The sequence below is a fragment of the Gorilla gorilla genome, chromosome 6 (assembly GCF_029281585.2).
Source record: "Gorilla gorilla gorilla isolate KB3781 chromosome 6, NHGRI_mGorGor1-v2.1_pri, whole genome shotgun sequence".
NCBI classification, from domain to species: domain Eukaryota; kingdom Metazoa; phylum Chordata; class Mammalia; order Primates; family Hominidae; genus Gorilla; species Gorilla gorilla.
This window is the reverse complement of record NC_073230.2, coordinates 24682461-24706764: the sequence shown is the minus strand read 5'-3', so window position 1 is coordinate 24706764 and position 24304 is coordinate 24682461. Positions and strand designations below refer to the sequence as shown.

The 24304-nt window shown below is 35.6% G+C and overlaps 1 long non-coding RNA gene across 1 annotated transcript in view; it reads left to right on the top strand.

Moving 5' to 3' along the window:
* LOC109027845 (uncharacterized) overlaps positions 1-24304 on the top strand; it is an 86724-nt gene that overhangs the window by 29216 nt on the left and 33204 nt on the right. Inside the window, exon 3 of the long non-coding RNA XR_010134606.1 lies at positions 10264-10340. This is a non-coding gene — a long non-coding RNA (uncharacterized lncRNA). The remainder of the gene's footprint in view (positions 1-10263; positions 10341-24304) is intronic.

The window sequence follows — 24304 nt, the reverse complement described above, 5'->3', positions numbered from 1 at the left end:
AAGACAAAAGCATTAAAAGTAATAATGACACAATAATTTGTTAATGGATACACAATATAAAAAGATGTAAACTGTGATATCAAAAAACATAAAATGTAGGTAGGGTGGGGAATAAAGGGTAGGGTTGTTTCATGCAATCAAAGTTATTGTCAGCTTACTATACTGATACTATACTACATATGACTGATACTATACTATATATGTGTATATATATAGTATATATACTATATATATAGTATATATGGTATATATAGTATATATACTATATATGGTATATATATAGTATATATAGTATAGTATACTATATACTATACTATATATACATATAACTGATACTATACTACATATGACTGATACTATACTACAATAAAAAGTGTTATATAAGTCTCATGATAATCACAAAGAAAAATATCTATGGTAGATACACAAAGGATAAGGAAAAAAGAATCAAAGCATACCATTATACAACATTATAAAATCACAAAGGAACACAGAGAAGAGGAATAGAACAAAATCTGCAAAACAATACAAAAACAACAAAATGCCAATAGATTTAAATAGTTCTTATGTATCACAAATTACTTTAAATATAAACAGATTAAGTTAATCAATAGCAGAGTGGTCTAATGAATTTTAACAAATAAGACCCATTTATATACTGATTAAGGAGACTTACCTCACCTTTAAAGACACAAATAGGCTGAAAGTGAAGAGATGGAAAAAGATTCCTTGCAAATGGAAACCAAAGGAGAAGAGGGAAGCTATATTTATTCAGGCAAAATAGAATTTAAGTCAAAAACTGTTATAAGAGACAATAAGTATCTTTATGTAATGATAAAGAAGTCAATTCTTTAAGAGAATATAACAATTGTAAATATATATGCATCTAACATTGGAGTATCTAAATATATAAAGCACATTGTATTTGTTCTCATGCTGCTGATAAAGATATACCTGAGACTGGGCAATTTACAAAATAAAGAGGTTTAATTGACTTACAGTTCCATATGGCCGGAGAGGCCTCACAATCATGGCAGAAGGCAAGGAGGAGCAAGTCATGTCTTATATGGATGGCAGCAGGCAAAGGGAGAGCGCTTGTAGAGGGGAACTCCTCTTTATAAAACCATCAGATCTTGTGAGACTTATTCACTATCACGAGTACAGCCCAGGAAAGAATTGCCTCCATGATTCAATTACCTCCCACCAGGTCCATCCCACAATACATGGGAATTCAAGATGAGATTTGGGTGGGGACGTAGCCAAACCATATCACATATATTAGCAGATCTGAAGGGAGAAATAAACAGCAATATAATAATAGTAGAGGACTTCAGTACCTCATTTTCAACAACGGATGCATCAACTAGATAGAAAATCAATAAGGAAACATTGGGCTTTGAACTGTACTTTAGACAAAATGGACCTAATAGACATAAACAGAACATTCTATCTAACAATAGCAAATACACATTCTTCTCAAGTGCCCACAGAACATTCTCCAGGATAAATTATACATTGGGCTACAAAACAAGCCTTAACAAATTTAAGAAAATGGAATTATATCAAGTATCTTTCCTGACCACAGTGGTTTGAAAGTAGAAATCAGTAATAGGAGAAAAAAATGGAAAAGGTAAAATTATGTGGAATTTAAATAACACACTACTGAACAATCAATTGGTCAAAGAAGATCAAAATGGAAAATATCAGAACATTTCTGAATGAACGAAAATGGAAATACAACATACCAAAGCTATGGTATGCATCGAAAGCATTTCTAAGATGATATTTGTGGCAATAAATATCTACATGAAGACAAATAAATATCTCAAATATTCTAATTTTACACCCCATGGAACTAGAAAAAGAAGAACAAACTATACCCAAAGTTAGCAGAAGGAAGGATATAATGAAGATCAGAACAGAAGTAAATGAAATAGAGACTAGAAAAACAATAGAGAGATCAACAAAACAGTTGGTTTTTTGAAAAGAAAAACAAAATTCAAAAACCTTTAGCTAGATGGATTAAAAAAGAGAAAAGAATCAAAGAAATAAAATCAAAAATGAAAAAGAAGACAGACAACTGATACCACAGAAATACAAAGGATTGTAAGTGACTACTATGAACAATTATGTCAACAAATTCCATAACCTAGAAGAAATGGATATTTAGAAATGTACTACCTATGAAGATTGAATCATGACAAAATAGAAAATCTGAACATACCAAAAACAAGTAAGGACACTGAATCAGTAAGCAATATGACCCAAAAAGGAAAGTCTAGGAAGAGATGGTTTCACTGTAGAATTCTACCAAACATATAAGAAAAAAATTTTTTAAAAATAATTTCAACTTCTGTATTACATTCAGGCAGTACATGTGCAGGTTTTTTACATCTACCAAATATTTAAAGAAGAATTAATACCAATTCTTATGAAGCTATTACAAAAAATTGCAGAGGAATGAACACTTTCAAACTCATTTTATGAGGCCAGCCTTACCCTAATAACAAGACACTATCAGAAATGATTAGTTCAATATTCTTTATGAACTTTGAAGCACAAATCCTTAGAAAAATACTAGTGAACTGAATTTAACAGCACATTGAAAGGATCATACAGCATGACCAGTGGAATTTACCCCTGGGATGCAAGGATGGTTCAATATATGCAGATTAATAAGTGCAACACACGACATTAACAAAATGAAGGATAAAAATCATATAATTACATTAAAGCATTTTACAGAATTCAACATTTTTCATGGTAAAAATGCTCAACAAACGAGATATAAAAGGAATATAACAAGGCCATACATGACAAGTCCACAGCTAACATCATACTTAATGGTAAAAAGCTGAAAGCATTTCTCCTAAGATCAGGAACCTGAGACAAGGGTGCCTACTCTCACTACTTTCTGTTCAACATAGTACTGGAAGTCCTACTACAGCAATCGAGCAAGAAAAACAAATAAAAGATATTCAAAGAGAAAATGAAAAAACAAAATTATCTCTGTTTGAAAATTACATGACCTTATATAGAGAAAACCTTTAAGACTCTACCCCCGAAATTTAAAACTAATAAATTAATTCAGTGAAGTTGCAGGATACAAAATCAACATACAAAATTAGTTGCATTTCTAGATGCTAAAAATGAACTATGTGAAAATAACAGAACATTTACAATAGCATCAAAAAATAATATACTTAGGAATATATTTAACCTAGGATGTGAAAGTTCTGTGTGCTGAAAATTATAAAATATTGATGATGGATATTGAAGAAGACACAAAATGGGAATATATTCTGCATTCCTGGGTTGGAAGAATTAATATTGTTAAAATGTCCATACTACGCAAAAGTATCTACAGATCCAGTGTAATCTGTATTAAAACCCAATGGCATTTTTCACAGAAATAGAAAACACAATTCTGAAAGTCACATGGAACCACAAATATCTCTGAGGAGCTAAAGTAATCTTGAGTAAGAAGAAGGTTGGAGGCATCACATTTCCTGATTCCAAATTACATGACAAACCTATAGTAACCAAAATAGTATGATACTGATATAAAAACAGACACAAACCAATGGAATGGAATAGTGAGCTCAGAAATAAACCCTTACATACATGGTCAATTAATTTTCAATAAATGTTGGGGAAACAGGGAAACTGGATATCCACGTGCAAAAAAAATAAATTGGACCCTTATCTTATACCATGCACAAAAATAACCTCAAAATGGACTAAAGACTTAAATATAATACCTGAAACCATAAAACTCCTAGAAGAAAATTGAAGGGAACAGCTCCTTGACATTGGTCTTGGCAATTATTTTTTGGATTTGACAACAAAAACACAGGCAACAAAAGCAAAAATAACCAACTGGGACTACATCAAAATAAAAAGTTTCTGCATAGCCAAGCAAACAATCAACAAAATAAAAAGACAACCAACAGAATCATTGGAAATATTTTCTATCCATATATGCAATTAGGGGTTAATATCCAAAATATATTGGCAACTAATACAACTCAGTAGCAAAAACCCAAACGACCCAAAATGGGCAAAGGACCTCAATAGACATTTTTTCCAAAGAAGACATACAAATGGCCAAAGGACCATAAGAGACATAAAAATGAGCAAAGGACCTCAACAGACGTTTTTTTTCCAAAGAAGACATAAATGGCCAATAGATACTATATATGCAAGTGTTCTCAACATCAGTAATCATCAAGAAAATCATAAAATACAAATACAAATCAAAATCATATAATAGAAATACAAATCAAAACCACAATAAGATATCACCTCATCCCTGATAAGTGTTGATAAGGATATGGGAAAAGGGAACCCTGGTATACTGTTAATAGGAATGTAAATTGGTATAGCCATTATGGGAAACAGTATGGAGGTTCCTCAAAAAATTAGGAAAGAACTGCTGTATAATCCAGCAAGCCCACTGTGGGCATATATCCAAGGGAAATAAAATCACTATATTCAAGAAATATCTGCAAGCCCATTCACCACAGCATTATTCAGTTTGGCTTTTTCCAAATCTTGGCTATTGTGACCAGAGACCAACAACAAAACAAATGTCTCCCAAATGAAAGATAATTCAGAGGGACAGCTTTCATCTTTCTTTGCTTCAGAGAATGTGGCCTAAGAGAGTAGTGTCATTAGTATTATAAACTTATTTCGTTTGGTATTGGTGGGGTTGGGGCAGGGATAGTTGGTATACTAGTTTTCTATTGCTGTAGTATCAAATTCCAAAAATGTAATGGCTTAAACAAAACATATTTATTATGTTATAATTCCATAGGTTAGAAGTCCAACACAAGTTTCACTGGGCTAAAATTAAAGTGTCAGCAGAGCTGCATTCCTTTTTGGAGGCTCTAGGGGAAGATGCATTTTCTTGCCTTTTCCAGCTTTTAAAGCTGCTCACATTCTTTGGTTCATGGTCCCCTTCATCCATCATTAAAGTCAGCAATAGTCGTGTCTTAGTCCATTGTTGCTATTATAGCAAAATACCATACACTGGGTAATTTATAAATAATTGAATTTTTTTCTCACAGTTCTGGAGGTTGGAAAGTCCTAAATTAAGCTGCCAGCAGATTTAGCATCTGGTGAGGACTTGCATCTTCTGCTTCCAAGATGGCACCTTCTTCCTGTATTCTCACCTGACAGAAGAGATTGAAGAACTATGCAACTCTCTGAAGCCTCTTTTATAAGGGCACTAATCCCATTTATCTCGGAGACAGAGCCCTGATGTTGTAATCACTTCCCCAAAGGCCCTACATCTTAAGACCATCACAATAGGGATTAAGTTTCAAAATGAATTTTGAAGGGACACAAACATATAACCCATAACAGGTGGGTTGAATCCTCAAGTTGCATCTTTCTGGCCATTCTTCTGTTGTCAAGTCTCTCTATCTGGCCAGAAAGTCAGGGAAGTTTCTCTGCTTTTAAAGATTGGGCTCATGCAAATAATCCAAGATAATCTCCCTGTTTTCAAGTCAGATGATTAACAACTTTAATTCTACTTGCAACCTTAATAACCTCTTGCCATGTAACATAATATAGTCATATAGTGACAAGTTCCTGGGATTAGGTCATGGACATCTTTGGGAGGTCAATAACCATGAAGAAATAGGTGTTATAGTGAAAAGCTAGACAAAAAAGGCAATAGATTATTGAGATCAAGAGGAAAGTTGATCAATGTTAAAAAAAAAAAGAGACAGCAAAGAATTTTCTTCCAAATGAGAGCATGATTATTTATTTTTCAATATTTTGTCTAAGTACACTTCAGGAGGAAGTAATATATCTTAACTCTCCACAGTTCACAGGTGCTTTTGCATGTTTGATGTCTCAGTCCAGACTGCGTTGTTCCTGTCTCAATGCCCTGCCTGTCAAAGAGAATAAAGTTTAGCCTTGGAAAGTTGTGGGCCAAGTTACCAGTAATACTTAGGCTTGGGTGGATACAGGCCTCTCCCAGGGTTATGCATGGTAGACTGTTCCCCAAAGTCACCTCAGCTGTTTAGGTTGAAGATCTTCCTACTCCTTGTTGCTTCACTGGTGTGAAGTGTAGAGCACAGGCTATGAGGACTTGGCTGTGGTGGACCAATTATATGGACATGGATTGCTGTTTTCTGCAGGCAGATGGTTTCAAGATATGATGGCAGTTATGCCTGAGGAAGTGGGGGGCTGTAGAATCCCTCTGGTGGAGCACTAGAGTTGTAAGGGGTGAAGCTGACCTCAGGCTTGGACATTGGCAGAGTGGCTGGGGCTGAGTCCTCTGAAGCCCTGCTTGTTATCTTGGGTGCTGGTTTGCCATGAAAGGAACTCTACCACCTCATGTTTGGCAGGCCTAAACTCAGAATGTTCCAGCTGGGCTAACACAATCTGGGTATAGATGAAACAGGACTAAAGCAAGCTGTAGTGCTGGGAAAGGGTCCTGGAAGTTCCTGAGCATTCACCAATTAGTTACTTAACTGGAAGTTCTTCTATTTCCAGCAAAAGGAATAGGGAAAATAAAGCAGCTATTATACCAACCAATATAGAATTGTTTATGATTTAACAACTGGACATATCAGCTGTATTACAGCCTTGATTTTGGCTCAAGCAAAGCAGTGGGCATTTTTTCTTTCCAAATCCCCAAACCTAAAGAACACTCTTACTCTCCTTTTCCTATTTCCAGGAAAAGGAATAGGGTAAATATAGCAGCTATTATACCAACCAGTATAGAATTGCTTATAATTTAACAACTGAACATATCAGCTGTCTTACAGCCTTGATTTTGGCTCAAGCAAAGCAGTGGGCATTTTTTCTTTCCAAATCTCAAAACTCAAACAGCATTTTTACTCTCCTCTTCCTAGGCAAATCAAACTTTCCATCTTATATCTCCCATTTTGATGCTGCCCTTGATGATTCTAAAAGGATTTTCTGTTCTTATCCCATGAAAAATCAGCATTTTTCTCATTAAAGATAAAATATATATCTTTACTCTTTGGCAAGGTATGCCCTCTATATCATGCTCATCAAGATGTTTCTTGAGAGGTGTAATGGGTTCAAAATGTGTTTACCAAGTTGAGTCCAAACTCTTCTAAAGATTGGAGCCCCCAAAGAGTAGCATGCGGTGAAATTGATATCCAGTTTTTTAAAACTTTCATATGAATTGGTATGATGATCACTAGCAGATTTATTCATCCTCAATTGACTGATATTCCCAAAGAGACTCTCCCAAATTTAAAATTTCCAATTCTCTTCAATTTTCCTATAAAACAAAAGCGCTGATAACAGTAACATATATATGACCATTCAGAGCTATTATATCTTCTGGTTGACAAAATAGGAGAACATTGTGAGGAACAGTGACAAAACCCTAGAAGCTGTAGAAATACCTAGGAAAAAGATTGAGGAAAAGAAGTGTTGGATGAAAATATCAGAGGTACATACAAGATGGCTTTCTCCTGAGTCCCTTGAAGTCAGTATTCATTCAATACATTTTTGTTTTGGTTTGGTTTTGGTTTTCGGGTTGTTTTGTTTTGTTGTTGTTGTTTTCTGAGACAGAGTCTCATTCTGTCACCCAGACTGGAGTGCAATGGCATGGTCTCATCTCACTGCAACCTCATCTCCCGGGTTCAAGCGATTCTCCTGCCTCAGCCTCCTGAGTAGCTGGGATTACAGGAGCCCACCACCATGCCTAGCTAATTTTTTATTTTTAGTAGAGATGGGGTTTCACTATGTTGGCCAGGCTGCTGTCGAACTCCTGACCTCAGGTGATCTGCCCACCTCGGCCTCCCAAAGTGCTGGGATTACAGGCATGAGCCACCACACCTGGCCCATTCAATAGATTTTTATGAAGCTACTAAGTCAGACATCATAGTATATGCTAGAAATACAAATACGACAGCAGAGATTATTCTAGAGATATGAGGTTTACTGATGAGCAGTTGGTGATACAAGTGATGATTTAAAAAAATAGTGGGAATGGAAAGGTTTAGCAGAGGAAATGACTAGTCAAGATTTTGTGGGCTTAAGTATATAATGTTTGTATTTGCACAGAACCATTTTACACCTACATCCTCTTTCTAATGATGCACAATCTTATGCCAAAGCTGAGTATCAATCATTAAGATTGAAATGTCTAGACTAGACCGATATTCTCAAGGTTCTTGGCAGAATGACTCATTTGGGTATGAAACCACATACACATTAAACAATCACACTACAGAGTCCAGGGTGATAGTCTGGTATTTCTCGACATTTACAACCTTAGAAATGAGTAACTGCTGAATGGCAAGTTGCTATACATGGTAATCTGATAGAACAGTAAGGGAAAATGCACAATAATTCAAATGAATTTATGTCTATAACTTGTAGTTTAAATATCCTTTCCCATTGATATGACTGGTACTTAGAGTAAAAACTGTGTCTACTACTTTTTTATTTGATGAAATCACGTAATTGAATTTTTGATCCACCTTCTCAGAAGCTATCCATGTACACTCTCAAATTTTTCCTTTTGACAAAAATATATTTATATTTCCACTGTTTAAAAACTACTGGTGTAGAACCAATTCTAGTAGAAAGAGTTTAGAAAAAAAGGAAACATGCATTCTGTAAATGTTCATAGGGCTTGTTTCACAATGAAAACTTCAGTAGGTAAATATAATCAAACAGCATCAGGAAAATTAAATTCTCTTTCACTTTGCAGCAATGCCAAGCAGTAATCTACAAAGAGGTACAGTATGGATTATAAATGGTAGAACCAGCATCTTGGAAGGCAAATATTTGGATTAAAATCAGCATGTGAACTGAATTGGTCATAAAGAAAATAAATAAACCCAATGGAGTTCAAAGAGGGTATTTAAATGCTAGTCTATTTGATTCAAAACTTTTACAAACTCAGTTAGCTTTTATCTTTAAGATTCAGAAATTAATATGAACTGCTTAATAATTAAAAGTAAACATATTTTTATAACATTAGAAAACTAAGGAATGTAACATTAATTACCCAGAAAGAATCTATAAACATGGAAAAATTAATGAAAATAAAGTGCATTAGAAGTTCAGAAATCAAACTTCAGTTTTCTCTTAAGGAAAATTTCAGAGAGCACAGGAGTATAATCTATATATTTTTCCAGTTAGAGAAAGAATAGAGTTCTAGGGGGATAGGTATAATATATGGACATAATATTTTCAGAAATGTGATGTGCTTATGTTTTTTATATTTCCTTGTGAATGTTTTTTTCCCATAGTCGGACTTGGGAATTTAGTGGAAATTAGGCGAATTTCAACAAAAACGCAGAGAAGGAAAGATATTCTAAAAGGCAGTGTGCTGACAGACAGTAGCCTTGAAAACTACATATCTGAGAGGATTTTCTAAATTCCCTTTTTTCCCATTTAAAACTTCTAGAAGCTGGCCTAGCAAGATTAATCACAGAGTTTTGTGAAAAAGAGGTTCTAGTCAAAAAGGAAGAAGGAAAATCTTGTCTGGTTGGTCCGAAGAGTTGAATGGAAGAGAAAGGGAATGGAAGATTGAGGAAGCCAGAGACCCTTGTGTCTAGATCTCCTCTTTCCAGGCTGAAGTCCTCATGGGAGAAGATGTGTGACATGGAATGAGATGCCCCCAAAGGCTCTCATATTTGGCTGGCCCAATAGAGCAGATCACTTGGTGGTGGAGAGTAGACCAAAAGAAGACCTGAGTGTGGCTTCCTCCTTTAATCTGCCTCCTGTGTGTCAGAGATAGGACTCACAAGTACCTGTGTGCCCTGAGGGAGACAGGTGGAAGTAAATTGAGAGTCAGGTTGGTCTAGAGAACTCTCAAGTCAGGGCTCAGGGGCTGTGTAGCCAAATGGTTGTGAGGCTTAAGGAGGGGCTAAGTCAACAGGAAGAAAACTGTGCCCTGACCAAGTCCAGAATGTCCACACCCTGAGTTCCCCCAGCTTACACTTTCTCAGCAGATGCCAGAACACTGCACAGATGCTCCACCGCCTCTTGGCCCATACAGCAGATCAGGGCCTCACTGGCTTGTGCTGCCCTACAGCACAAACCAGTGAGGCCCTAGGAGGTAACCCCTTCCTACAGCCCCTGTGATGTCAAATAAGCTGTATGCTCCCAAACTGCAAATACCATTTAGATAATGGCTGAAGAAGAGGGCCTCTAAGATACTGCTCATTTTACCAGGGACTAATACTCTAATGGATTTAGTTTTTCAAATGGGACTATATTTTAGATTTTTCCTTTTATGTTCTCCTTACCCTGTAGGTGCACATCATGGAGACAATCTGACTGGTACAGAGAAATGAAGAGACAACATTTTCTTTCCAAATCTGAGCGGAGATGTGAGTAAATTTGTAACTCTATTACAGGCATTTTGTCATTATTCACATCTTCAGAGATTTCTAATCTTTTTCTAGAGACCCAGATTATCTTTGCCCACTTCCCTAATAAGAATCTCTTTTCCAGGATCCCATGACACACTTCCCTTTGTTGTTTTTCTATCTCTCCAGAATGTCTTGTTTTGCATGTTTTTATCCTCAGATCTTTAAAACTAGCCACATCTAAGGCTCAATATTTGGTCACACACATTAATTCTTTCTGTTTGGTGTTTTGTTACATGAGAAATAATTTGATACACACCCATGGTATTTTACAGATAATTGTGTTATAACCAACTTATTCTATTGCTTATAATTTTGCATTGGATAAGTGTTTTGCCTTTGTCCTTAAGTGAGTTCATGTGTGAATGGTCGATCTATACTGACTATATCTAAGTGTTTCAAGAACAGTGACTGTCAACCAAAGGACATTGCTCAATGCTTTATATACAGTAAGTTTTAACATAACCAGCATTGACTGCATATATACTATATGATTGATAAATACAAAGGGGAAGAGAGCATGATCCTGTTCTCAAGAAACCTTCAGTTCAGCAGAGGGAACAGACCCAACCAGGCAGAGGCTAAGTGCTATAATAGAGTATAAAAAGAAGGAAACACTTATTTTTATGTGATGAGGAAGACTCTTATAAGAAAATGGCAATAAGTTGTGCCTTGCAGGATAAACAAACTTTGGAAAAGACACTGAGCAGAGAGAACCATATGTGCAAAGGTATGTCTAAAAAGCTCATTTCCTTCTGTTTTTATGAATAATGAACTATAATATTAAATCAATCCGTTTAATTATAAATGTTTCAGCATTGTATACCAACACATGGGATATGACATTTGTAGTAAAAATACAACCTCAATTCCAAGCTTAAAGAAAATTTCCACTATTACAGCATTTTTCTTCATTGAGGTGAAATTCACATACAATTAATCATTTTAAAGTATACAATTCAATGGCATCAGTATATTCACAATGTTGTGCAACCACTACCCGTCTTTCTCAAAAAAAAAAAAGAAAACTCCATAAAATTAGAAACAAGCAAAGAAAAACTACACACACACACACACACACACACACACACACACACACACACCCAACTTTGGACCTGGTAATACTATGTCTAGGAATTTCTTCTAAAAAAAGAACCAGATAAGTATGCGAATAAAGGTATAAAAGGAAAAAAAACTGTTACAGCATTTAAGAAGAAAGACCAAAATTATCTGAATAATCGTATAGTAATACAATTTAAACTCTTATTATTGTTTTGTTTCTCCCAGTATTAATTGTTCTATGCTAGAGAACGTACAAATGTTATTTATCAGAAACTGTCTAAATTAGTTTGTAGTTTCAGGACTCTATACCTTCCAATTGTTTCAACCAATTCAATCAAAATTCAATTTTCAGTTTTTAATAACTTTTTTCAACAGTATTTCCATAAAGTTTAGGTTACCAGATGCACATTAAGAATTCTTATCCATGGCATACTGGTGCAATGGAATATTATTCAGCCTCAAAAAGAAAGGAAATTCTGACATATGGCTACAACATGGATGAAACTTGAGGATAATATGCTAAGTGAAATAAGACAGCCACAAAAGGAAAAATATTGTCTGATTCCACTTATATGAAGTACGTAGACTAGTCAAATTCATGAGACAGATGTCTCAGCATCCTCTGATAATGCTGTTGGCTATTCTCCCTTCCTTGAACGCTTTCCTCCCTAGCCTTAACACCATGCCCTGTTTTTGTCCTCTATTTTCCCTTCTCTTCAGGGACTTCCTTTCTACTATCCCATAAACATTGGTGTGCCCAGGGCTTTTCTTCCTCATATGTCCTTATTTTTCCACATACATAGCTGCATCTAGCACCAATATCCTTTGACACAAACCCACATCTTTAGCCCAGATTTCTCTCCTAAACCATGACATGCACAAGTTCAGTGCTTCCTGGACATCTCTCCTTGAAAGTCCCACAAACACCTCACATTCAAACACTGAATCTGAACTACTCTTCTCTTTTCCCACATCATCTTTTCTACCTTATAGTTTAAGTCAGGAATTAGAAGTTATTATAAATGAGCTAAAAATGAGAAAGTCCATAAAAGTTACTCATACCTGACAAAATAATTTTTTATGAGCATGCATTGTTATTGTCATTAACAAACCAAAAATATTCTTTAGCAAACTCATATTTCTCAGCTCTCAATTTCACATGCAGATAAAATAAGACCTTAAAATTTCATTTGACATTCTGTCTGCAAGTTCCAGATTAGGATAATTGATTTATATGGTTTTCTAAGTACTAACCATTTTGCATTTCAATGAGACTCTGATAAGAAATAATTTGATCAATATGGTCTATGCATGATCTTTGTCTATCTGTGTGTTGACAGTAAACTGAAGTCATGGTTGAGTGCTGACACATAGACATTGGTAGAGATTTTAAATATAAATTAGCCCCAGGAAAATGTTTTTATGCCTGAATTTTAAATAGCAGAGTTTTATGTTTGGAAGGTATTTTGCTTAATAGAAGCAGCACCGAATATATTCAGGAGAAATGGTGACTCTTGACTATGCTGACAGTGTTGAACATTCATCATGACTACCTTGTTTTATATGACTTTTTTTCTCCATACATTAGGCAATGTTTACAAGGAGGTGAACAGCACACCAGCAGATGTTTTGACTTGTAGAAAGCATGACTTGATTCTATAAGGTCTTGAGTAAAAGTGTTAAATGATGAGTTGAACTTTGGCCTGTGAAACATGCATGAATTGTTAGGAATCTTGGTCCTAAATGTCTTATTGCCAGCCTGGGTTGGCACTGCAAAGGTATGGTCAGATTTATAAACAACTCAAGACAGATCATTGGCAAATCAACGTTAAGATTTCATATTATTATATTTTCATTTTATTTTGCATTTGTGTTTCGAAAGTTGCCTTTAGTCTTTGAACTTATCTGCCCTGGTTATGAACAGTGGATATGTTCAGCATGAAATGTTGAAAAAGTTCTCACCAAACAAGTGCAGCAGTTTTATTCAGAATTTGCTGAAGGGCATAACACTGTAAAACAGAAAATGAACCACTCATTTGCTGTCATCAAAAATGAGGAAATGGCTCTAGGCAGTAGCCAAAGAGTTCTTTTGAAATTGAGAAGTTCACTGATTTGGCAGTGAGGAGGATCTTGTTTGTCTTGCTTGTTCTAAAAAACTATTTATCCTCAAATAATTCCAGTAAGATACAAGGAGAAAATCATCAATCTCATTTTTTCCAAATATCTCCTTATGTCATTATTATATTTAATATAACTTCCAAAATAAGGCCTTGGATTTTTACAGAGATCTTGATATATGCTGTATCTTTCCACTGTAAATAGATTATCCTTTAACCTAATACTGCAAATAAGAAAAATACATAATAATTTCATAATAAAATCAAACTGAGAAAAATGAATGCCTTGTCACAGAATGCTAACTAGGCTATCGAGGAACAAAAATTAGCATTTTAATATTTTTATTACACTGAGATATTTATGTAATGTAAGTCTTTATGCTAATGTGCTTTGTAATTTGATAACCTATTGATCATCTCTATCCCCACCTAGTTCAAGTCATCATTATCTCTTACTCTGGCAATTTCAATAGCACCATAATTGATCTCTCTGCCACCCTAAGATCTGATCTTTACCCAGCCCAGAGCAATTATTTTTAAAACACATTTCAGATCATGAATCTGTTCTTTAAAACTGCGAGTGGTTTCGCATCTCACTCACTCTTTAAATGGACTACACTGTGAGACCTGACCCATGGCCACCACACTGCCACAGCTTCCCTCCTAATGCTGCTTTAGCTGCTCTCATTTCCTTGCTGTTCTGTGAACACCTCAGATCCAGAATCCCCTCAGGGTCTTAGTCCTTATTCTACCCTCTTCTGGAACATCTAGATAGCCATATCTTCTGTCACGTTTTTGCCAAGATAAATATCGCTTTCTTGGTGCCCCTTCCAGGACCAGTGCATCTAAAATAGCAACTCTCTCTTTCTCCCAGCCATCTTCATTCTCCATCTCTCCATTCTGCTTTTTTCCTTCACAGGAATTCTTACCCCTGATGTTCCCTATACTTATTTGTGTGTTTTTTATTTGTTTTGGTTTTGGTCCATTTCTCTCCAGTAGAAAGTAAGATATGTGAGTACAGGGACTTTGCTTTTTTACTGTTCTATCCCAGTACCTAAAATACTTCCTGGCCCATAGTAGGTGCTCAATATATATTTCTGAGATGAATAAATACAAGAATGAGAATGAAGCTAAAATTATCTGTAGAAGAACCGGTTTCTACTAAAATTAATCTTATCAAGTTAATATATATCTCTGATACTTCATTAGTAATGTCAATTTTGATCAATCAATTCCTAGTTTTCCATTTACTTTCAGATATGAGTAGATTGCCAGAGAAAAGAAGGTACCAAGGCACAACTGAACATATTTATGAGCATAAGAATTCTATTAGATTTGCAGTTTTTCATTATTTATTCAGTATCGTTATATGAATTTTGGCAAATGTATAGGTTCATATAAAATAGGATACAGAAAAGTTCCACCACCCCAAAAATCCTTCTCATGCTATCCCCTTAGAGTCATGTTTCTCCCTTCTTCCTTCCCTGAAAACCATTGATCTGTTCTCCATCACCCTATTTTATAATTGAGAATGTCATATAATATAATCATATATTATGTAAACTTTCGAACTGGCTTTTTCCACTCAGTATAATGCCCTGAGAGTTAACCATGTTGTTGAATGTCCATTCCTTTTTATTGGTGAATAGTATTCCATTGTATGTGTGAACAACTGTTTGTCCATTCACCCAGTGAAGGACATATTGGCTGATTCCAGTTTTGGCAATTATAAAAACAGTTGCTATAAATATTCATATACATGTTTTCATGTGACTATAAGTTTTCAGTTCTTGAGGGTAAATACTATGAGTGAGATTGCTGAGTCATATGGCAATGCACGTTTAACTTGGCAAGAAACTTACAAATTCTTTTCCAAAGTGGCAGCATCACTTTGCACTCACACCAGCAATGTATGGGCTGCTCCACATCCTCACCAGCATTTGATATAGTCAGCAATTTTTATTTTTTTATTTGACATAGTCAGCAATTTTTATTTTAGCCATTTTAATATGTGGTGATAAGTTATCTTGGTTTTAATTTATATTTTCTCAGTGGCTAATTCACATGAACTTCAATTCATATCTTCCACCATACATGAAAATTAACTCTAAATAGATCATAGACCTAAATGTTAAATTGAAAATTGTAAAACTTCTTGAAGACAACATGGGAGAAAATCTTTGTGATCTTGGGTTAGGCAGAGATTTATTAGTTGTAGCACCAAAAACATACTCCGTAAAATAAAAATATAATAAATCGGACTTCCTAAAACTTAAAAAGTCTACTCTTCTAAAGACACTATTAAAAGAATGAAAAGACAAGAAGTGGGGAAGAAGAAGGGAAACCAGCAAAAGAACCCAAATGAGCGAAAAGTGTGATAGGAGAAACCAAGGAGAATGTGGCGTCTTGGGAGCCAACTAAAGAAATAGTGTCAAGGAGGAAGGAGTAATCCACAGGGTCATAGCTTCAGTTGAGGAGTGATTCTTTTATTTTGAATCAGGGAATAAATAGAGATGAATGTCTCCAGGTGCTGCCAGCTCTGGTCACAGTTGTCTTCCTAGTCATAACTCAGCCATTCCATCAAGGTAGGAGCTACTGTACCAGTTTGGCCCTCCATCTGGTGAAATAAACTTAAACTTGGTGCCATTGGCTTCATATGTGGTATATGGGGGATTGAATTTAGGCTTCTATGCACTTAAATTTCAGTCACTATTATACCTCCATTCATTCATCCATTCATTCATTCATTCATTCATTCATTCATTCATTATTTATTGAGGGGCTTCTCTGGGCCCAACATTGAGCATACACTAGTGATCTAAAACAGGCCTAGTATCTGAGTGAATATGGAACGTAGGGAATGGAGACTATGACAAACATTAATCAAATAGTCACACTGGGTGAAACAATTATGGTTCTCTCTACTGCATAATAACAATGAAAAGTTTGTTACTGCTCCTCTAGTCATAATATTATGGAGACTGTATCTGGAATTAATCTGTTGTCATCAATGTCATGTTTTTATCAATTAGCACCTCATACTGTGAATGTGATCTGAGTGTGAATAGACTGTGTTTTAATATATCTTTCTAACTAAGATTTCTTTAAATATCATTTCACAAATTGAAGTTGCCATCCACCTTAATTCCATTCTCAGACCCCAAATATATCTTCCCTTTGTATTTGATTCTCATTTAGAATAAATAAGCCAAATGTAAATGTAAAGACCAGCAAAAATATTAATTACTAATAACTGGGATGAATCAGAAACATATGTGGAATTTGTGTAATACAAATGTGTACAGGTTTTGCCAGCACTGGGAAACTTCCTGATAGACTGGATTAAGAAAATGTGGCACATATACACCATGGAATACTATGCAGCCATAAAAAAGGATAAGTTCATGTACTTTGCAGGGACATGGATGAAGCTGGAAACCATCATTCTCCGCAAACTATCACAAGTGCAGAAAACCAAACACTGCATGTTCTCACTGATAGGTGGGAATTGAACAATGAGATCACTTGGACACAGGGCGGGGAACATCACACACTGGGGCCTGTCGGGGGGTGGGGGACTGGGGGAGGGATAGCATTAGGAGAAATACCTAATGTAAATGATGAGTTGATGGGTGCAGCAAACCAACATAGCATACATATACCTAGGTATCAAACCTGCACGTTGTGCACATGTACCCTAGACCTTTAAGTATATAAAAAAAAGAAGTACTACAAAAATAAAAAAAAACATTGGCAATAGAGATGGAAAATAAAGATGCTTCTGAACAAAAATAAGTGTATTTGTGGTACATTCTATTTCTGCAAATGTGTCTCCATATAGACACATATTTATTGCTAGAAATGGCATGTTTTTGCTATGATCATTTTTCACAGAGAAAGACTATAACAGTTAAAAGCACAGATTCTGAAGCTAAAATGCTTGGGCTCCCAGTTTGTCTACCTATCAATTGTGTTAACTTGAGCAAATTATTTAATCTCTCTGTGCCTCGGTTTTTCTATTTGTATAGAATACACTTTTGTGCTTACTTTAAAGGTTATTATGAAGTTTAAATGTTAATATACATAGTATATGTGTGTGTGTGTGTGTGTGTGTGAGAGAGAGAGAGAGAGTGTGTGTGTTTGTGTGTACATGAATGAGCACTCCTAGGCTCTAGGCTCTGGAGTTAGATAATTTGAGTGAATCCTGATGTCACTATTACTATCTGTATGGCCTTGGGTACTCTAATTAACCTCTCTATGCCGATCTGCAAAACAGGACTCATAATGATAGTATTCATTCCTCCTAGAATGGCCATGAAATAGCACATGTAGAGCAATTAGCACATACAATGAATATTAGCTCCCATTTTATGACTGGTAGTGATGTGTTTCCAAGTATATAGATGAAATTTAGATATTTTTCTTGTGACCATGTAAATGGAATGTAATCATTATTTACTTTGTATTCAAAAGATGAAATAAGAAAAAGAATAAAAGAGAGGGGGCAGGAAGGAAAAATATACAGGAAGGAAACATGTAGTAACATAAGTTTGCCTAATTCTAGCAATTCTAGGTGAATTTGGCAATTCAGATAATTTCCCGGAGATAATACCTTAAATTCAATAAGAACATAGAACATGCATGTTGACTGACTTTTAAGGTTACCAAAGTAAGTGAATGGCTTGTCATTAATTGATTTTCTATCTCTTAATCAAATTAGGGGATAAACTAGCCTTTGCTATACATAAAATTAATTTATCATTGAAGAGATACTAAATACATCAGCACTTTGGATCAGGTGGCCATGGGTAATAAATGCATACCAACAAGATATCTAGATAATTGAGCTGGATTAGTGAGCTGATAGCCATAAGTATGTAGGTAGAAAAAATATATACCTTTTTTATGCTCTAGAATGAGTTTGTAAGGTAAATGTATTGAGCCGAGAAGCCAATGCAGCTTATAAACTAGCTGGCAAGCAGCCATAGCCAAAGAGCAAAGACCAGGACCATTGAGCATTTACAGGACTGGGTTACAAGTAGCTGCAGGCTTGGTCAGGCATGGTGGCTCACACCTGTAGTCCCAGCACTTTGGGAGGCCGAGGCAGGAAGGCCACTTTAAGCCAGGAGTTTGAGACCAGTCTGGGCAATAAGGGAAGACCCCCATCTCTACTAAAAAATTATTTTAATTAGCTGGGTGTGGTGGCATGCACCTGTAGTCCCAGCTACTCACTTGGGAATCTGAGGTGGGAGGATCACTTGAGCCTGGGAGGTTAAGGCTGTAGTGAGCTATGACTGTGCCACTGCACTCCAGTCTGGACAATACAGCAAGACCCTGTGTCTAGACAAACAAACAACAGCCAAGTAGCTACAGACACTGTGTTTAATAACCATAAGAATCAAAATACAATCTACTGTGTAAAGAACATGGAAAGTTATAAAAATAGGCACATAGACCAATGGAAGAGAATAGAGAACCCAGAAATAAAGCCAAATACTTGCAGCCAACTGATCTTCGACAAAGCAAAAGAAAAAAAAAAAAAAAAGTAAAGTGGGGAAAGGACACCCGATTCAAATGTTCAAATGGTGTGGATTAATTGGCAAGCCATATGTAGAAGAAAGAAACTGGATCCTTATCTCTCACTTTATACAAAAATCAACTCAAGGTGGATCAAAGACTTAAATCTAAGACCTGAAACCATAAAGATTCTAAAAGATAACATCGAAAAAACTCTTCTAGACAATTGGCTTAGCCAAAGAGTTCATGACCAAGAACCCAAAAGCAAACACAACAAAAACAAAGATAAATGGATGGGACTTAATTAAACTAAAAAGCTACTGCATGGCAAAAGAAATAATCAGCAAAGTAAACAGACAACCCACAGAGTGGGAGAGAATTTTCACAAACTATGCATTAGACAAAGGATTAATATTCAGAATCTACAAGGAACTCAAACCAATTAACAAGAAAAAAACAATCCCATAAAGAAGTGGGCTAAGGACATGAATAGACAATTCTCAAAAGAAGTTCCACAGCAACGTTTCTCCTCAAAACAAGGTGAATTTCACCATTATAAGAGGATGTGATTGTGCTTAAGATAGTTTGTTTTCACACTAAAAATTAACCTGGAGATAAAAAAAGATCATGTTCTTTGACTTTGATGGCAGAGACTGTATTTTGATTTTTGTCTTCATTTTCATGACTATAATTTAAGGGAGGTAAATGTTTTACACAAGTAGAAATTAAAAACCTCTTTCACTTAATACAAATTCATCATATTTACTAATTAAAAATCAAAGACAAGGCTTTCTGTTTCTCTTTAAAAGAATAAAGGTAGATACGAGTATACAATTTTTAATAAAAACCTCAGAGCTTTTTCCTTCGATTTGTTAATATTTTATTAACAAGGTTTTATTATTTGGCAGTTGATTGCTATTACTTCTAAGATTTACTCTTAAAACGAAAGTTTTTTTTTCTTTTTTTTTTTTTTCTGAGACGGAGTCTCGCTCTGTTGCCCAGGCTAGAGTGCAGTGGAGTGATCTCGGCTCACTGCAAACTCCGACTCCCAGGTTCAAGCGATTCTCCTGCCTCAGCCTCTCCAGTAGCTGGGACTACAGGCCCTTGCCACCATGCCCAGCTAATGTTTTTTGTATTTTTAGTAGAGACAAGGTTTCACCATGTTGGCCAGGATGGTCTCGATCTCTTGACCTCATGATCTGCCCACCTCGGCCTCCCAAAGTGCTGAGATTACAGGTGTGAGCCACCGCACCCGGCCAAAATGAAAGGGTTTTTTTTTTTATAACAACCAATAAAACTTACAAATTAAATCTGATATGTACACTTAATTTGTATATGCTAACACACAACCATTTAGGCAAGGGTTAAGTAGTGAGTTTAGCAACTTTCTAGTAAAAATCAGTAAATACAGTCACAATCTGTCTCCACCACTTAGGACCCCAAAAGTTCTTTACAGGTATCATGAATTATTTGCAAAATATTATTTCTTTAAGGACAATGTCACATCAGCAACTCCTGGGTCACAGGTACTTGACCAATTATTGAATAATGTACAAGAATTGATGAGTTCTAAGTGGGAAACAGACCAATATAGCTTTATGGCTAAGGTTAAAAAGTGAGTATTCAATTCAAATAAAATATTAAGGTTTCTGGACCTTCACAAACTTTTGAACTCCCCGTGGCTTGCCAAATTTAGTTAAATTTTAATTGAAATGTAAATATTATTCATCTTAGAACAAAAAAGAAAATTAATCAAAATGTTTTAAAGCAGGCAGAAAGTATTCTGTGTAATGTTTTGTTAGATACACATTGATAGGGAACAAATACTGCTCTGCCTGATAACTTCATATATCCCCTGTACTTTACTTGCTAGTGGTATTATTCAGTGGTCTAACAGGTAATTCTTAAAACTTGGTGGTGAAAAGGTCATGGTGTTAACAAGATTAAATTCATAACCAATCATCTTTAGAAATGTGAATGAAAAGGAGAAACGGAAAGTCTGTACACTGCAAAAATAGAGTTTCTAGCTCCCTAAAACCCTTTGAGCTGAAAGGTGACAATCAAAACATAAAAGAAAAATAAAATGTCTGCAAAATTGGGTTTTGTGTGAAACATTTACCTTAGTGAAATTAGCAGAATTCTGTATTAAGTTGGTGTAAGAAAGGATATGAGTGTGCACGAATGTTTTTGTTAGAAGCAGCATAATTTGCCAGAGATTATGAGTCCCACAGTTGAACTTCACACCATCTGACCAATTCTTCCTTTCCCAGACACCGAGAAATATCTTTTTCAGTCCAATAGACATCCTTACCAATTTAGGGCTTAATGTTTGACCAAGGCTACAAGAGGGAACTGTTAATATTTTTTAAAAAAATTACAATGGATTGGACCTTGAGTATAATTAGAAGCAGCCTTTTTTCTAGAGCCTAGAAATAAAAATATTAATAATGTGAGCCTGCTTGTTGAGTTCCAGTCTCAACTGATTATTGTTCTTCTCCTTCTCAAAGGAGTGTTAAGTCTTTTTGGAAGACTAGAGGACATTACATGGATAATATTTTCTCCAGGTCACACGTTAAGGATCCATGTTTATAGGAAGGAAATATTGTGCACTATTCAATCTCTAGTCACCCAGTATGATCTCTGTAGTCTACAGGGCTTTTCTATTTTCAGAGAATAAACATTTCATCTCCACTGAGTATTCAAGGAATACAAAGGATAATAAGGCTATATAGTAAATTAAATAAGTAAAGAAAATGTAAATTTTTATGTTAGCGAAGATTGCAAAAAGTATGTTTAGAATAGATTCAAAATAAGGCCATGACATACTGTGTAGAAAATAACTTTTTCTTCTGCTCTTACACCACAGCAATCAACACAGAAAACTTCTTTTACCCAGTGTGTGGAGATTTCTCCCAACCAACAAGCAAGCAATCAGTTTTGTAGTGGACACCAGCTGGGCGTCTTCTAATGCAATTCAATTCTGATGTCATCTTCCAGGAGATAGTGTCGGTTCCCACAAGACTGCCCCGCGTCAGACACCAGTCACAAGTCCAGGCCTCTGAACTTCTGACCTACCAGCTTCCTATTGGGGTTCCCACAACCCCCTCTTTAAGCGTAGTCAATTTGCTAGAGCAGCTCACAAAACTCAGGGAAACACATTTATCCGTTTATTATAAAAGATATTTTAAAGGATATAAATAAAAAGTCAGATAAAGAAATTCATAGTGTGAGGTTTGAAAAGGTACCAAGTGCACATTGTGCAGGTTAGTTACATATGTATACATGTGCCATGCTGGTGCGCTGCACCCACTAACTCGTCATCTAGCATTAGGTATATCTCCCAGTGCTATCCCTCCCCCCTCCCCCCACCCCACAACAGTCCCCAGAGTGTGATATTCCCCTTCCTGTGTCCATGTGATCTCATTGTTCAATTCCCACCTATGAGTGAGAATATGTGGTGTTTGGTTTTTTGTTCTTGTGATAGTTTACTGAGAATGATGGTTTCCAATTTCATCCATGTCCCTACAAAGGACATGAACGTACCCTAAAACTTAAAGTATAATAAAAAAAAATAAATAAATAAAAAATAAAAAAATAAAAAAAATAAAAAAATTAAATAAATAATTACTATCAAATATAAAAACGGCTGCAACAAATATACAAATAAAACCTCAAGTTGTTCAAAAAAAAAAAAAAAAGGTACCAAGTGCAGGAGCTTCCATTTGCATGGAGTTAGGGTGCTCCCACCCTACTGTAGATGAGTCTTGTTCACTTTCCTGTAAGTCTCTTTGTGTTCAGCTGTCCAAGCTCTCTGTACCCCATCCTCTTTGGGCATCTTATGGAGATTTCACTGAATGGGCATGATTGAAGACTGAGCAACCATGTAGAAATGTGATGGAACAAAAGGGATAGAGCTGATGCTAATAGACTCAGAGGGGAAACCCAGAAAGGCCTCTCTGTTCAGTCTTCTTGGTCTCACTGTGTAGCATCCCTTCCAGGTATGGGCAGGACCTCTTCTGAAATGAGGGTCTTATGACCTACAATCAGACAAGGTAGGTCAGAGAATTTCTTTATGGCCAGCTCTAAGACAGAAAGGTTGGGGGAAATTAGAGTAGATTTTAGTTTCTGCGGCTTGTCTTGGGGAGAAAAAGAAGAAGGTGAAAGGAGGGAGTGAGAGGGTCAGAGAGAGATATTCTGTTTTCTGAGGCCTGTTTCTGAGGCCTAAAGTGCCCCAACATTACAACAAGATACTATCTTTTACCATTATTGCTCTGAAACTATTCTGAAGCTGCTTCAGGAACCAAGAACAAAGGCCAAATACTTTAATAAAATATATGCTCATTGTTTAATCAGTTAGGAAATAACAAGGGCTATGGGAATTATAAGCCAGGAACTGTGGATGAAAGCTTATATCTACCTGTATCTATATATCTATCTGTGTATATATAAATATATATATATATATATATCATAATACATTTCTCAAAACCTGTGATATGTAGCCAAAGGAATACTTAGGAAATTTTGTCATCTTAAATGCATTTATTAAAAACTTAGGGCTGTGTGCGGTGGTTCACGCCTGTAATCCCAGCACTTTGGGAGGCTGAGGTGGGTGGATCACGAGATCAGGAGTCCAAGACCAGCCTGGCCGTCTCTACTAAAATACAAAAATCAGCCGGGCGTGATGGCGGGCGCCTGTAATCCCAGCTATTCAAGAGGCTGATGCAGAGAACTGCTTGAACCCGGGAGGCAAAGTTTGCAGTGAGCTGAGATCGCGCCACTGCACTCTAGTCTGGGTAACAGAGCGAGACTCTGTCTCAAAAAAAGAAAAAAAAAAAAACTTAGGTTAAAAACAAAAGAACTAAGCAACCATTCTAACAACTAAAAAAAAGAACAAAAATAAATCCAAGAAAGGAATGAAGAAAGGTAAATATAACAATTAATGAATAAATGAAACTGTTCATTGAAATAATTTGGAAAAAATTAATTCATTAATAGGTCATATAAAATAAATCAACCTTTGAAAATTAGGATTAAGACAAAATAAAGTACGGATTTTAAAAATTAATAAATAAGAGGAATATCTCTATATATTTCAAAACTACTAAAATTGGCAAAAGAAGAACTGAAAAACCTAAATAATGAAAAAGTAGTAACAGACACAGAGGTATATATTTTATTTTCTAACTGGCTGTTATTGATGTGAATAAAAGCCACAGTTTATTATAT